General features: G+C 41.1%; 1 long non-coding RNA gene across 1 annotated transcript; it reads left to right on the forward strand.

Annotated features, from left to right (window-relative positions):
* Positions 1 to 805: 805 nt before the first annotated feature.
* On the forward strand, positions 806 to 2,697 carry LOC128793505 (uncharacterized). The gene is made up of 2 exons (XR_008432822.1): positions 806 to 894; positions 2,005 to 2,697. It is a non-coding gene; the product is annotated as an uncharacterized LOC128793505 (long non-coding RNA).
* Positions 2,698 to 15,328: the final 12,631 nt, after the last annotated feature.

Below are 15,328 nucleotides of genomic sequence, written 5' to 3' on the forward strand. Positions count from 1 at the left end.
AGGAGCCCTTTTCCCTTAAGAGACCCTGCTTTTCCAGGAAAACCTCTTCCCTGAGGAGACTGAGGCATCCCTTTTTACTCAGCCTCCCTAGCCCTAAAATGTGTTTTAAAAACAGTAAAAATTCAGAGTTGTAGCTGGCACACAGCGACCATCCTTCGCAGCTCCTGTCAGGGCTGAGGTGCCAGGTGCCCTGTGCTGAAGCATTTTAAAAAGCATCCTAAAAAGTTTCCTGGGAAGGTCCCAGAAAGGTGTGTGGGAGAAGGTGCTGCTGGCCCTGATGTGTGCTGGAAACAGCCTTTGGGAAGGGAAAAGCTGGGTGTGCCTGTGTGTAGTAAATACACACACACAGAGGTCACTTCCAGGGTAAACGCTCAGCCTCTGGTGAATTTCAATGGCAGCGGGGAGTGCAGGGAAAGCACAACAATTTCTCAATGAATAGGTTCCGTTTCTGTCTCCTGACTGGCAAAATGAGGCTGGTGTGAGGCTGAGAGGTAAAAAGGCTGTACATGGGCTAAGGGACAAATGCAAGGTCACAGGGCTGGCCATGCCTTCAGTCAGACATGTGAAGACTTGGGAGAAAAATTATAACCCCAGTGGTTGCAAAACTCTGGTCCCACAATACACTTTTTTTTTTTTTCAGGTGGCAACTTTTCATCCCATCTGCATTGTTCTCCTTGTTCTTTCAGCTGTAGGGTTTGGTTCCTGCAGCACACCAAGGCCTTCACATTCAGAGCAGTGATACCATTTTTGCCCCTGCTTTGTCTGACTCTGGTTGATTTTCTTGCAGCATGAGCTCAGTGTGAAGCCTTCTTCTTCTTCCAGATGGGGGGAGATGGGGAAATTCACACAAATCTGGTGTTGTGAGTGTTCCTGCAACAAGGTACCATGGAACAGGTTAGCAGCTTTGGCATTTAACTTTTAATGATAGTCTGATCAGTGTGTTTTTAACAGAAAGCAGAAATGTACAAAAGATAATTTAGGGGGGAAATATAGTTTCCCAGAGAAGTTATTAATGTCCCATCCCTGGAAGTTTTCAAGATCAGGCTCGGAGAACCCTGGGCTAGTGAAGGGGTTGGAATGAGATGAGCTCTAAGGTCCTTTCCAGTACAACCCAATCTGTGATTCTGTCTGTACTAACCCTTTTCAAGAACGAGTAAAAATCTTGATAAAGTTAACCACACTTTTTAATTGTGGGGTGTTTTTTTGCAACCTTCATGGATTCAAAATTTCATAAAAACATGACGAATAGTCTTCCTGTTGCCAGCTCAGACGTAAAACAGATTGACCAGAATTCCAGGGTGGATGCTGTTTCAGATTCTCTCTGATCACCACTAGAGGCACAGGAGTTACCCAACTCCTGTCAGCAGGGTCAGGACATAGCAAGTAAAAATGAAGGAATTAATGGCATGTTCATATGATGTGAATGAACCCGGGCTAGTGGAAGGTTTCCCTGCCCGTAGCAGGGTCGAGATGACCATTTGAACTCAAAACAGCTCGAAACATTCCAGGATTCAATGGCATTCCTCTGGAAACTGCTGGAGATGTCTTTGCCCACACGATGGCATCGCAAGTTAAGGAAGTTCCCCATACTGCGGGCTTCAGCACCGCTCCGAGCGGGTTTGGATTCCCCCGTTTACACACTGTGTGTTAGAAGTAAAACCTAGTGGAATAAATTAGTTCATCCCTTTCCTATTAACTCTACGTGATGACTGTGAGGACAAAACTCGGTTCTTGGTGGAAATCCCTCCTTGGGCTACATGAGCAGGTCCTGGAAAAAGTCCACTCTGTGTTTGGTTTCCATCAGTGTTAATGAGCTTCAAGCTGATGCCCAAGGAGAAAAGTGAAACATGCAGAATGAGAAAAACATTTTTTTCATTCAGGTCAACTTTTTCTTCTTTAATTTATTTTTAAAGGTTAGTGTTTCTGTGGATGTATTACTTCACATGCAATTGGATTTTTACATTTGTTTGTTTCATTGGTTTCATATTTTATCTATTTCTGTAGGACCTCTTTTCAGTCCAGAAATACAAGACTTGAGATTCTAGGCTTACTGACCTTGCACTAAGACTGACAACCAGCCAGCTAATTCTGATTGACCAGTATCATCTTCTCAAAGAAATGATGATTTCAAGACCCTTTTTCTCCAGCTACTGAGCTCAGAATCAGTCAAAAGCTACTGAAAGCTACTGGCCTGGCTTAGCTCAAATTTATCCTCTTGCTCAAGCCCTGGCCGTTTGTGACAGAGCTGACTGTGAGCTGTGGGTTTGTTTGCCCTGCCATCAATCTAACCCGAGCTTCCTGCTGCTCCTTGATGGAGTTTTGTCACTTGCCTGTGACATTAGGCTGTAAACTGCAGGGTAACCAGCTCTTAAAGCCACAAGATACTCACACTAAATCGCACAGATTATGCTCCTGCTGCGGGGGAATTTCCAGGTCAGAGGCTAACCACCCTTTCAACGCCTGTTTTTTGCACCGAGAGTGTAAAAAGTCAAGCTGGAAACGTGGTGCATAAGGGCAGCAGTTCGCAGCTCTCCTTAAATGAGTCGTCACTTCCTCATGTGTATTTTCAGCTACTCAGCAGAGCTGGTGAAGTGTCTCGAATGCTTCGTTTCTGCCAGTCAGAAAGAGAGAATACACTAAGATGCCTTTTAAGGACATTCAAGAATATACTGGTGTAAAAAAAAAAAAGAGGAAAAACACACAAAAAGGTTCTATAAACAATTGTGGCTAGTTCTGTGAACTGGTGTTAGACGTGTGTTTAATTGCAGAGTGAAAAAATAAAAAACACAAAACGCCAAACTATTTATTTTAAAGACTATATACTTTTGACTTTAATAAAATTGAGTAGGTTTGGTTTTATTAGTTTGACATGACCACAGAAAATTTAGATGACCTTAGTTCCAGGTAATCCTCATTTCAGTTCGAGTCTCTCAGTTCAGGTAAGTCTTCTTCAGTTAAAATAAATTATTTCAAGATAACAGAATATAAATGATGAGCTAAGCAGCTCTGCGTTTATATCAAGCACATCTGGTTTACCTCAGTTATCTTTTAGTTTCTTTAATTTTTTTTTCTCCTTTCTTGAGTTGGAACAGAGCAATTTTGCACCTCATTAGTCTTGTATACGTATGTTAAAGTTGTTACTCTCTGGTGTCAGTGACTCAGAATGGTTCTGATTCACCTTTGCTATGATTCATACCTCGAACTGAGCTCTCACCGAAGGCCAGCTGAGAAAGGGACCCTGCTGTGCCAAAGACTGTGCAGACAGAGACAGGATTTCTGCTCCAGAGCTTATAATTAGCTGCATTCACACATGCAATGAGCAGAACTCCAGCCTTCTCAGCCACAGGCATCTGAGAACTCCAAAAATGGTGATATCACAGCGGAGACGCTTTTCAGCAGAGTATTTTGGGGGTATGTTCACCTCCTGGGAAAGGGAGATTGGGCCTATAGGTCAAAATAAGCCATTCAGCTCCAAGCCTCTTGCAGCCTGGAGCGTAGATAAGCACTGCTGTAAGTCACATGGAGGAGACACGGCTGATGCTTTTCACTTCCCAGTTATTACTCAGCATTTCAGTTACATTGTACTGCAGAACTCTGGCCTTTGCAAAAGAGGTCACACTGGAGTTAAACGAGTTAAATTATAAAATACCCTTTCCATGTTTTAGGGTCTGAATACAGAAGTCATTTCAACTCTTTTAATGCCATTAGGCTCAGTGTTTCCTGTTTTGCTGGGCACATGAAGTTTCACAAGCCATCTGCAGGTGAAATCCTGCAATAATGTTACTTGATGAAACTAGTGGTAGGCTCAGCCCACTGATCATCTGTAGGGTGACCTCAGCACAAAATTCCTTTGACTTTAAAAGGTATAGTCTAAACCTACCCCTGATGCCCTTTTATATCCGTGTGGTTCAGCTCCGCCTGTAACTGGCTGCTGTAGGAGCTGTAACTTCGCAGCTTCTCACCTGGTTTGCCTTCGGGTTGTTGTGGGATTGCCATATAAGGGTAAAAGAAAGTGATTCTCACCCGAACCGAGTCCTTAGGTAGTCACAAAGGAAGTTCTGGGTTTTGCAAGTCTTTGTACTTCCCTTTTACAAGCCCTTCTGCCTGCTGGTAACCAACTCTTCTATAAAAGGAGAAAGGCTGCAGTGAACAGATGAATCTGATTATTGGGGCTGGAACTAGGTGACGTTTAAGGTCACCTCCAAACCATTCTCTGATTCTGTGATTATGGGTAGAGATTAGAACATGCAATATTTCAGAAAATGTACTTATAGGTGGGATAACATTAATATAAACCACAGCCAATTCAACAAGGCAAACAATCCTTAACAAGAGAACCTTTTCCACCAAATATGCAACCTCTGATGCTGAGAAACCCTACACAGCGCCTTTTGTTTATTTTCGGCTTAGCCCAGGCCTAGTTTGAATTAAATTCCAGATTACTTATTGCATTACCCAACTCTTTTGTTTTGTTTGCAAAGGTTTGTAATCTGTGTTTAGTGAAAACTGTAAAGTACAATAAGCCTGTAACTGAGTAAAGGAGTCAAATGGTAGAATTCTGACTATCAACAGTCTTCGGGTTTGCTTCTTTTTTTTTTCTTTTTTTTTTTTTTTTTTTTTTGGGGGTTTTTTTGGGTTTTTTTTTTTTTTTTTTTGGTTGGTTGGTCTAATTTTTGGTTTTTTTAATTTACAGTCTGCTTTCTATGAAGGAATTTTAGATTTTATTGAGGGTATTTTTTCCAATGAGGAAGTCTTCCATAGAAAATATGTAACTTTTGCTGTTTCCATATATAGTACTGCAGGACGGAAAGCAGAGGATCCTTATACTGCAGATGGAAACAGGAGGTCTCATTTCCTCAGAGCACAGCTTAACTCCATCTATTTCAGTTGTAATGTGGGCAGCACTACACACAATAACACTGTGCCCCAGACTTTTTGTTCTGTTTGTGAGCGTGGATCACCTCACAGGGTGTTATCACAATTGTGTCCTTGGGGTCAGAGTGTTTGGTCTGCTGACCCCGAACCCTGGAAGTGCTACCACCATCAGAAACAATGAGGTGGAAACACAGTGAAAAACATCAAACAATTTCAGAGCACTCTGTGTGGCAAACAAAAACATGTTTATGAGATGGGAAAGTTCTGGTAACATTCATGAACTCATTTTCACTTTTGTTCACCTCTTTAATGCATGCAGACTCTTTCTCCAAACAGTGGGAGAAAACCCCTTGAAACATGCTAGATTTGTGGGGGAAGACTTTTTCAGCAGGGCAGCTGTGTTTCTTGGCACTGTGCAGTATTGACACCCACCGTGTAACAATAAACCAGTGTTTTGTCCTCTGTTGTATGGAAAACCCTTCAGATTTGAAAATAAGTGATGGAAATATGATCATGGCTTGTGATGTCAAGAGCCATTGAGTAAACAAATAAATTTCTTGCAGCTTCAGGGGTTTGTACAAGTGGCATTGCCTTGCTTTATTACTTGCAACTCCTTTTCCCACACAGCTTCTTCCCTTCCACCTGGGTTGGATTTGATCTATTCATTCTTTGTTTGTTCTTGTTGTTTGTGCAGCACAGTTTATTTTCCACCATAACTCATCTTTTTGACTGCTTCCCATATTTCTGTCCAGGTGTGGAGCGTGTCTCTCTGAGTCCAAAGCCTTTGGTTTACCTTTCACAGAGCAACCCAGAGCCCACGATGGGATGGTTATTGCCCAAAACAAAACCAGTGCAGGTTTTGGGAGCATCCAGTTGTTTCTGACTGCTCAGTGCTGGGATCTCTGCTCCAAGAGTATCCAGGAAAAGGTGAGATACCAGATTAAAGTGTGGGAGAGGAAGCTGTTCCTGCCTCATGCCTTTCCCAGGGGTGTATGTATATATATACACTATATATAGTATGCAGTCATGTCCTTGTACATCTCAGCATTGCTAAATTGCTCCAATAAGTTCCAGGTTTTTTTCCAAAACTTTGGGCTGTAAAAGCCTGGTTCTGTAGCAGCTTCCTGTGTGATCCAGCAGCACTGCCTGCTGGAGCCATGAGCTGTGGGAGGATGTTAGGGCAATAAACTGCTTCCATCTCAGTGTTTATTCCACGTGTGGCAGATGTGTCCCCCACAGATGCTCTCCAGAGCAGAACACAGCAGCTTTCTCTGTGTTTTCTGTTTTCAAGTTGTACTTTATCACAGGAGAGTGAAACCATCACTATCAACAAGCAGTCTTAAACTGCAAATCCAGCTCTTCTCCCCAGTACAAAGAGCTGTTAAAGGTCAGTCTGGCTCTTTTCAGCTTGGGCCTAATTAGGCATTGCAAACAAGCAAGAGGATAACCTGTGCTTTTAAACTGAGTAAGGTACCAGTGAGATTGAGATTGTAACAGAGAGCTGGGACAGCTTTGAAGGGCTGCCTGTAAATCATCGGCTGCTAGAGATGACTCAGAGCATGTGTCCCCAGACAGGGCTCAAGTTGCAGTTTAAAGCAGCAATTTCCAGCACTAAACAGAAAATATGTCACAGGAGATCAGAGTCCAAGCCAATTCCACCTTTAGGTAGGGCTCTGTGCTGGCAGCTGGTATGGGGGAGATTCACGGTGGTGGGAAAAGAAGGTGAAGTGGTGAAATGCTTTGTGTAAATGTTGAGATTGAAAAATGAAAAAACCTTTTTTTTTTCCCCCAAGGTCTGTCCTTGTCTTGCTCTATGGCCTCAGGCAGGTTTGTTGTTCACTTGTGCATCTGTCCACACAAATACTGAAAGAGTACATGGTGTAATGGCCCTGATTCTATTGCAGTGCTGTAGCAACATGCTTTCTAACAACACAGGGAGGAAAAATAACAGCATTGTTTCTACAAGCACCCCTGGAGCCACACTTTATTCCCATCTTGGGGAAAGAATCTCCCTCCCTTAGGTACCTCCTCTCAGAGGCCGTGCCAAGCTGTGAAGCTGCACAGAATAAAACTGGTTCCAGTGGCTTGACGTGCATCAAAAAACCCCTCACACTCAAAAGCAGCCACAAATCTGGCAAGAGTGAGGCCACCACCAAAAGTGGGTGTCACACGATACCTTCTGCCACTCAGGAAGAGCAGGCTGTTTCTATGGCTACTACTGCCTTTCTCTCAAATGCATGAACCACTGGTGCTGATGAGATCATATTGTATTATAGAAAAAAAATTACATACTGCTTTACATTGCAGCATTTGTTGAGCTAGTAAATATCTGACTTCCTATGATAAAGACATTTTCCACTTAACGTATTTTTTTAAAAGGGTAGGATTTTCCTTGTCTCTGATTTATAAATGCATCCATTTTGGCCTCGAAAATCCTTGTTCTGGTTTCCATGACAACAGGTCTGATTTTTGAGACTATTTCTTCCCCTTCATCTCGGGTGGGGAAGAGTTGCTGTCCCCTTCCAGTAACCGTGCAATGGACAAACAAAATGGTTGTCTTGGAGGAAAATCTGCAGACTTGAAACCAGAAAATTCAGCCACTTTTTTGAAACACAAGTGAGAAACGCACAAGAAGAATGGCACTGCTAACCTAGCACAGGTTTGAGTCAGATTTTTTGTACATGAAAAGTCAAGTGCGTATGTAATTCCAGGAAATTTTAGTCATATACCACCCAGTCATGTACTTAACAAACTGCTCTGGTATCCCTGAATAGCTCTGTGTTGGCACACAGCAAAATAACCAGACAAAGAGGATCCAGCCAGTCTGTTCATATTGTCACTTTACAGATTAATTAGTACTGAATGCACTTTATTATTTGAAATACACTCTCACCAGCTCTATTTTTTCCCCTCAAGACATCCTGTTTTCAGTGCTGAACTACTAGGACTGTCTGTTTCACAGATCATTCATGGCTAAGGCATATTCCTTCAATGTGGAACAGTGCATTTGAGACCATGGGTAGTAAAGGCACCATAAATAATCCACAGCTGCTCTGCCGGGAGCTTTTCAGTGGGTTTTGCACTTTTAACATTTTCAGGAAAAATGAAGATAGACAGCTGCTGGTATTCTATGGCTGAAGTGGTTTAATAATTGCTCTTCTAAAATGATAAAAAGGCCTCTTTTGCAAACTCCTCAGAAAATCCCTGGAGAGGTCTTGGCTCCTTTTCCCTGCAGAGAAGAAGCACAATGTACCTGCACCCTTTTGGGTAATAAGTCCCTGCAGATGTGCTGTCCACTCAGCTTTCAGATGAAACTTCTCTCTTTTACTTGCTGCAGAGTTTTCTTAATTTATGTGGGTAAAAGGCATTATTACCACAGTGTTTAAGGTATCATTGTATTATGGCATTATAATCTCTGAGCTGGCAGCAGCTTGGTATATCATCTACCCATTCCTTAAACCAGTAAGGGATTGCTCCCAGTGTCTAATCCAAGAGCTGGAGATTCCAACCCATCTTTTGAAGCAGAAATCCAAGAGGAGGTATTCTCCATTAAGACAGAAGGCAGGAGTGTCTCATTCAGGATGTTTTATCCACTCCATTGTAACCTGTCTGTAATTTATGTTAGAGGCTGCTCTGTGACTCTGCTGTCCCCAACTGTGCAGTCCCTGACACATCTCGGGGTAAAGTGAGATTATTGCTGAAAGCCAAGAGCAGTTAGGAGTGAATCAATACCGGGGACAACACAAAAGTGATTCAGTGATTGCCTTAAATAACCACGCACAGGTTTTGCCTTCTGTCATGACTGAAACATGCTGCCCATGCTGAGTCCCTTGGGGACAATGAAGTCACAGCAGCACCATTTCAGCTGTGCAGCCAACTAGAGACAATGTAAGCACCCTCCTTTTCTGTGCCCTACCGTGACATGCGAGGGATTAAAATGTGAGTCATCTGCTGAAAACATACTGATCCTGAGGCAGTAGGATGGCTCTTAAGAAAGGTTTTGCATTCTGTAAATACTAATTTTGAGTGGTGGAGAAAGCAGACACGACTGAAAACAATGAGACCTATGCAATTCCAACTGCACTTTTAACTTTTCAGATATCAACGTTTCCATCTAAACTGCTCTCACACTTAAAATGCTTCAGTGGTTTTATAACCCATTGGAAAATTAATTTTTACCTTTTGGGTTTTTTTTCATTTCTTGTGCTACAACTTCATGTGATATTGCCCCCAGAAAACTGTTGTGTTGAAATCCTAAATTTTGTTTGTAGTGCTGTCTGAATGGTCCTGCAAATAATTAATTGATTCCTGCTTTTCATATAGCCCGGAGCAAGTTTAGAGGAAATAAATGTAACATGAGTTAGTCATCCTTAAATAATCTCAAAGCAGGAGCCCTACATTAACAGCAGGCTGATAATAAGCTGTGCAGTGCTATCTCCAGTGAAGCTTTGCTCGTGACTTCAGATAAATTGATGAGCTGTCATTTATTTGTTTGTTTGCTTTTTCTCAGCGGGTGAATTTACTGTCTTCTTGCTGAAGTATCAATTATTCTTGTAGAATTGAATAGTATTGTTTTAGGATTATGCATGTAGAGGCTAAGGTGGTTTGAGACGTGATGCAAATTAATAAGACACCAACTCTGTTAAGACACCTGTGATAGGTTGTTTGTTTTTTTTTTTTTTTTGTACTAGACATACATATTATGTTACAGGAACAGCAAAGAATGGGATTAAAAAGAATGGGATCAGCAGACCTGATCTAACCATTTATTTTTTTTCTTTTTTGCAGGCTTCTGCTGCTGACCATCTGCAGCTGCTGTCGGTCAGGCATTGATCTGGCCTCTGAGGGACAGAAATCCATTCTGTCCCCTGGCTGGTCATTCAAGGCTTTTTATCCTGGCATTTAAATTGGATTTTATTCAATTTTATTTAAATCCACTGTATCAACACTTAATGAACAGAAGCCCTCCCACTCTGCTCTGTGGCATCCTATTGTATACCAGCTTTTTATTCTTGTGTGTGTGCTATACATATTCATGTCCTTTAATCTTTCATGCTGATGTACACTTCCCTTTCCCATTCTTTTTCTCTTCTTGATTATCGTTAAATACCTGGATGATACTTAAATGTCAGAAAAGCCCTGAGAAATGCCACATACTGGAGAAAAAATAGTTTATGTTTAAAAAGCCCTGAGCATGGGAATATCTGCTTTCCAGGCTGAGGGACTGGCCAGCTCTAAAAAAAAAAAAGAGATCTCTTGAGAGAAATAGAGATTTATGTTGCTGGTGGTGTTTTGATTTTGAACTTTGATATTGAAATTGGAGGTTCAGAAATGAATCCTGTCTTCTCTCTGGTTCATCTCTGCCCTGACATGATAATGGGTCACTTGGAACAATCAGCTGGCTTCATTAATTATTAATCCTAACACATGGCAAAAGCAATCTGGAGGTTTGCTGGATGTGTGGGGGTCTGTTGATGGAAATGCAAAGGGGACAATTACCAGTCTGAAAATAAATGAGGGTGGCAAGTGCCAGCGAGGAGGGGGAATCAGGAGGCTTAGGTATAGCTGGAAGAATTAAAAGATATTTTATCTTACAGTCAGATTTACATCTTAAATTACATTAAAGTGAAAATTCCTACAGCAGGGCATGTAGTTCACATGAGGATTGGGTTACTTGGCTGAGCTGTGATCTGTGCAGATACGCATTTATAAAAGTCCACAAGAATTTTGATACTTGCTGAGTGCATAGGAAAAGCAGTGAGCTGTTCACTTTTAGGAACTGATACACAGTCAAGCAAGAATACAACTCTCATCCATGCATTGTTTTAGCTTCTTGGGCATTTATGCTGAGGGGAGAAAACAGAAGTCTTGAGACATGGAGTAAGAGCTGCTACCTAACATGAATGCTGTTTGAAGGCGACTTTTTATCTACACAGACCTAGGTAGCCTAATGAATAACAACACTCATTGCCACTGCAGGAAGGGAAATGTGTGTATTTGCCCCAAAGTGTGACGAAATGAGAGGGTTTTTTCCCTATGGCCTCTCCCTCTGTTTGCTGCACCAGAACAGGAGCTCATGCTCTGCTGGTTTCAAAGGGGCTCTCTGTACACTTCCTTTCTGGCAATAATACATTGATGAGGTTTGTGCACAATAACATCTTATTTTAATATCTTAAAGAACACTTCCTGGGCGAGTGGTGTGTTCCAAACCCCTGCCTGCTGTGTGATGCATTGCTGTGCTCTGCTGCTCTCCTCTGGATATTGTCTGGATTCAGCTCCCAGGTGAGCTCTCCCTCCCAGCAGCCACAGGCCCCTGTGGCAGTGGAGCCATCTGTGACAGCTCCAGATATTTCATCCCAGGTTTTTCCTGCATTATCCAGCTGCAGTGGCAGTGGAAGGCAAGGAAAGAAAGGTTAACAATTCCCCCTCTCACCCCCAAATTGCTGAGGAGGGCTGGCAAACCACAAAGGGCTTTCTCCTGCTTAGGCTGCCACAGCTCAAGCAGTGCCATGGATTAATGGAGCTCCAGACTGTCTGATGGAGTTTTTCCCACAGAGCAAAATATTAACTAAGTCAATTGATTGCATTTTCATTTCTTGAGGGAGGTGCAGCCCACACATCCCTTTGTGTGTGAGCACAGCCAGTCTGCTGAAGCAATACTGTGTTATCTCACGGGTGCTTTGTGCTGCCTCTCCAGCCCTTGCCTCTGCTGTAAAAGGAAATGGAAATTCTTGCTCACAAGACCTATCTGACAAAGAAACAAATTCTTGTAAAGTCAGTATCCCAAACTTAGGAAATTACAGTATCTGGTGCAGCAAAATGCTGTGATAAACCCCCATCCATCTGGAATGTTTCCATAATCCACTACAGACTGCCAATTAATTGCATACTTAGTTCTATGTAATAAGGACAGATAATAGGCTGTATTAGTGTAAGTCCCTCAGGGGCAGTGGAAATACATCACAATATTCCTAAATAGTGTATTTTTATTAAAGCTATGCCTGCAAGCTTCTGTCTGGTACCAGAGACCTATTGTGTGGGGAGCTGTACATGTAATGAAAGGCCAGATTTACAGCACACACTCCTATTAAGTGAAGCACTTAATTGCTTACTTCAAGCACCAGTTCAAATAAACTGATCTCATCTATTTTCTAATTAAATGGGGGAAAATATAGTTTGGCTGGTTGGGACACAAGGTTCTTAAACCCTCTTCAAGAGCAGAAGGAACTGTAAACAGTGTCTTATGCTGTTAAGATTAAAATGAGACTGAAATCACGGAAAGATCCTTTGAACAATGGCGTGTGAAATATTTAGGATTTTCCACATATAAATAAATCACTTTTTTTTTTTTTTTTTTTTTTGCTAGCTGACAAAGAATCTTCTGTGGTCATTTTGGATTTAGACTAAAATTCCTATTAATTAAACCAATTACATAATGAGAAGTCATAGCTTTTAAATAAACACATATAATTAATTTCATTTGAATGAATTGAGTTTTTCTGTGCTCCACTGAGCAACATTACCTTTTTCTGCTCACAGGAGATTTAATATTTTACAGCAGCATTTCTGAGAAGCAACTTGGTAAACAGCAGTTGTTCTCCACAGGATAAAAAATGGGAAAATTGGTTTCAAAATTGAGTCAGATTGTCACAGAATCATTAGGGCCTAAGGAAATTATGCATCTTTATTTCATTTATTGCTACACTTAGTTAATCTTGCATATCTGTGACAACCACAAGAGAGTTGTGAACTTTTTCAGTTTAAAATTTTCTGAGCATTTTGAGTGTGTGCTGTATTACTGCAATATTTTAGTACCCAAAGTCCTGCTGCTGGGTATAGCTCTGTAGCTCCATGTGAAAATCACTGCTGTAGAACCAGGGATGGATACAGAGTGTTCATTTGAACTGGAATTACCTCAGGAAAGTCTTGGATTGCTCTGGAATGCCTGGGAGGGCTCCCACTGAGATGCCTGTGCCTGTTACCTGTCCCAAAAACTACCTGATGGTTTTCGTGTTGATTTTTAACACGTTCTCCTGTGTGTGAGTTTTTCAGAAAGGAGAAAGCTGAGCACGTTTAGAACAGTTTGCTGCTATCAAGAACCATTTTGTCTTTGCTGTTTGCTTCTCCTGAAGTTGTCACATGACTGATGAAGCAAAAATTCACTCATGAACCACTGCTCGTAAGAAGAGGCAGAATGAAGCTGAGCCTCCCTGCCTCCTCATGTATTATACATGTGAAAGTCATGATAATTTCATAGGATTTCACACTCTAAAAATAATAACCCCATAACCCAGGGCCTCTGGATCTTCCTCGTAGCAGGCACCACATGAATTAATCACTCAGCTCCACTTTTGTGACATAGACTCAGCTCAGCCTAATTCCCAGGAGTGCCAGGCATTGCATTTGCTGGTCCCAGCAAGGGATTTGTTATTTATTACCCCTGGAAACATGAAGCACTCATGTCCACAGGGAGGGTCAGCTTCCATTTAGCCTCCCCCAAGCCCATGTGCAACAGACATTATTATTTTAGACTAATTTAGCTTTGTTATGCTGCTAGGGAGAAATTACTTCAGTAGATTACAACTAGATGGATGTTTTCCTCTCTCTTAAATGCAAGGTTTGTTTTTTTTTTTTTTTTTTTTTTGCTGTTCTCAAATGGGTTTTATACTATCAAACTAGAGAACCTCATTCCTGTAATCTAATCAATGTTAATATGGAAAGCAGTGGTTACTAACCAAATAGAAATCTGCCACTATCTCTTTTCAGTCCTGATAAGACTCTTTCCTTTTAGCTGAAAACCATCTGGGAAGGGTCTGTGTCATGTGCAGGCACTTGCCTGCCTTGATAAAAGGTTGAAAAAATACTGATTAGAGCCATTTGATCTGGCTTGGAATTAAAGTGCCTATAGAAACTCCCTCCCACAGTGCAAGATAAAACTACTGGTAACGTGTAACAGATCTCAGGAAGCTTCTTACACCTTCAAATAGGAGGGCTAGGCTTCCTGAATCTAAAATCTGAATTTTACAACAGAATTCTACCACAATTTCTCTGTGCTAGAGATAAATTGTTCCTAGTTAGTATTTTTTTTTTTAATTAACAAAACTTTTCTGGTTTTCTGCCCCAACTGATCAATAATAAGAACTGACAAACCTTTCTTTTTTTTTGTGTGTGTGTGTGTGTGGGGATCTGCTCTGTATTTAACAAACAACACTCTTCTCCCCCCAGCTCTGCAAACACACTCTTGTAAATCTGAATCAAAACCCATTCAGGACATTTCATCTTAAGTGGTTTCATCTTACTGCAATTACCAAGTCATGTGAGGAGTAGGGAAACAATTGTCTGCACAACAATGAGATGAAATAAAGATAGCCTCTAATTAATTCCATCTAGGTTATAATTAATTTTTGACTGAGTTGCTCAGGACAATATCCTTAAGTCTCACAGGCTGCTGTGAAAGGGGGCTGATCACCAGCTGCTGCTCTTTGATTTTCAGAGCAGATGGGGCTATTTCCAGCTATTGCTTAAAAGGAAATGATGAGGAGGAGAGTGGGGAGTGATTGATTGGCTTTGAGCAGGCCTTGGGGTGAGACTGCTAAAGGAAATGCTGTGTCTGAAAAGTAGACTCTGATAAGGTCTTTTGAAGATTTTAGAGATGTTTTGGTTTAGTTTATCTTTAGTTTTGTAAGAGCCACTTTTTTCTTTATTAACAAGAGCTATGATCACTGATGGGATGCCATGTCAGTAAATCTTTCATTATATGCTATGTATTAAGTAGCATATATAAGCATATTAATTAAAAATCTTAATAAGTATATAAGACTTTGGGTTGCAGTGTTGATAAAGGCGATGATGGATACAAATATGAATGTTTCTAGTCCTTGCCAATTTGTAGAAACAGAAGATGAAAAATATCAGTTTAGATTGTTACTCTAGTTCTCTCTGTCAGCTGAGAATTGTTCCCTACCTTATTATACAAGAAGCTTTGGTTAATAATGCATTAAAATTAATTTGAGAAATTCTGCCACTTCCTTTGTTTGCTGCCAAAGTGCAAAATTCTCAGATGGATTTGTTGTTAGAAATTATTCATAATATCTGGAATAAATAAGTCCTAGTTTGCTAGGAGACTGTACTCATTAGGAGCAATGGCTTTACCGGTGTGGCAGTTTCTCAAACACCACAGTATTTAGAGTTTCTGACTGGAGAGCATCTAGAACTCCCTAATACCTGGCATGGGCTCAGTTCTAAATGTAAAAGGTGAAAATAAATGTTAGAAACATTGTCTGACTACTTCTAGTAAAACACTTGTGTAAAAAGAGAGCAGATATGTGACAGCTTCAGAGCTAAAGTTTTCAAAGCTCAGAAGCACCACCTGTAATTGTTAGTGGGGAAGGAAAAGTCAATTATTTTCACATTATACATTTCAACGTGAATAAATAGGAAAGCTGGGGATTTA

Source organism: Vidua chalybeata, chromosome 11 (genome assembly GCF_026979565.1).
Source record: "Vidua chalybeata isolate OUT-0048 chromosome 11, bVidCha1 merged haplotype, whole genome shotgun sequence".
Lineage (NCBI taxonomy): Eukaryota > Metazoa > Chordata > Aves > Passeriformes > Viduidae > Vidua > Vidua chalybeata.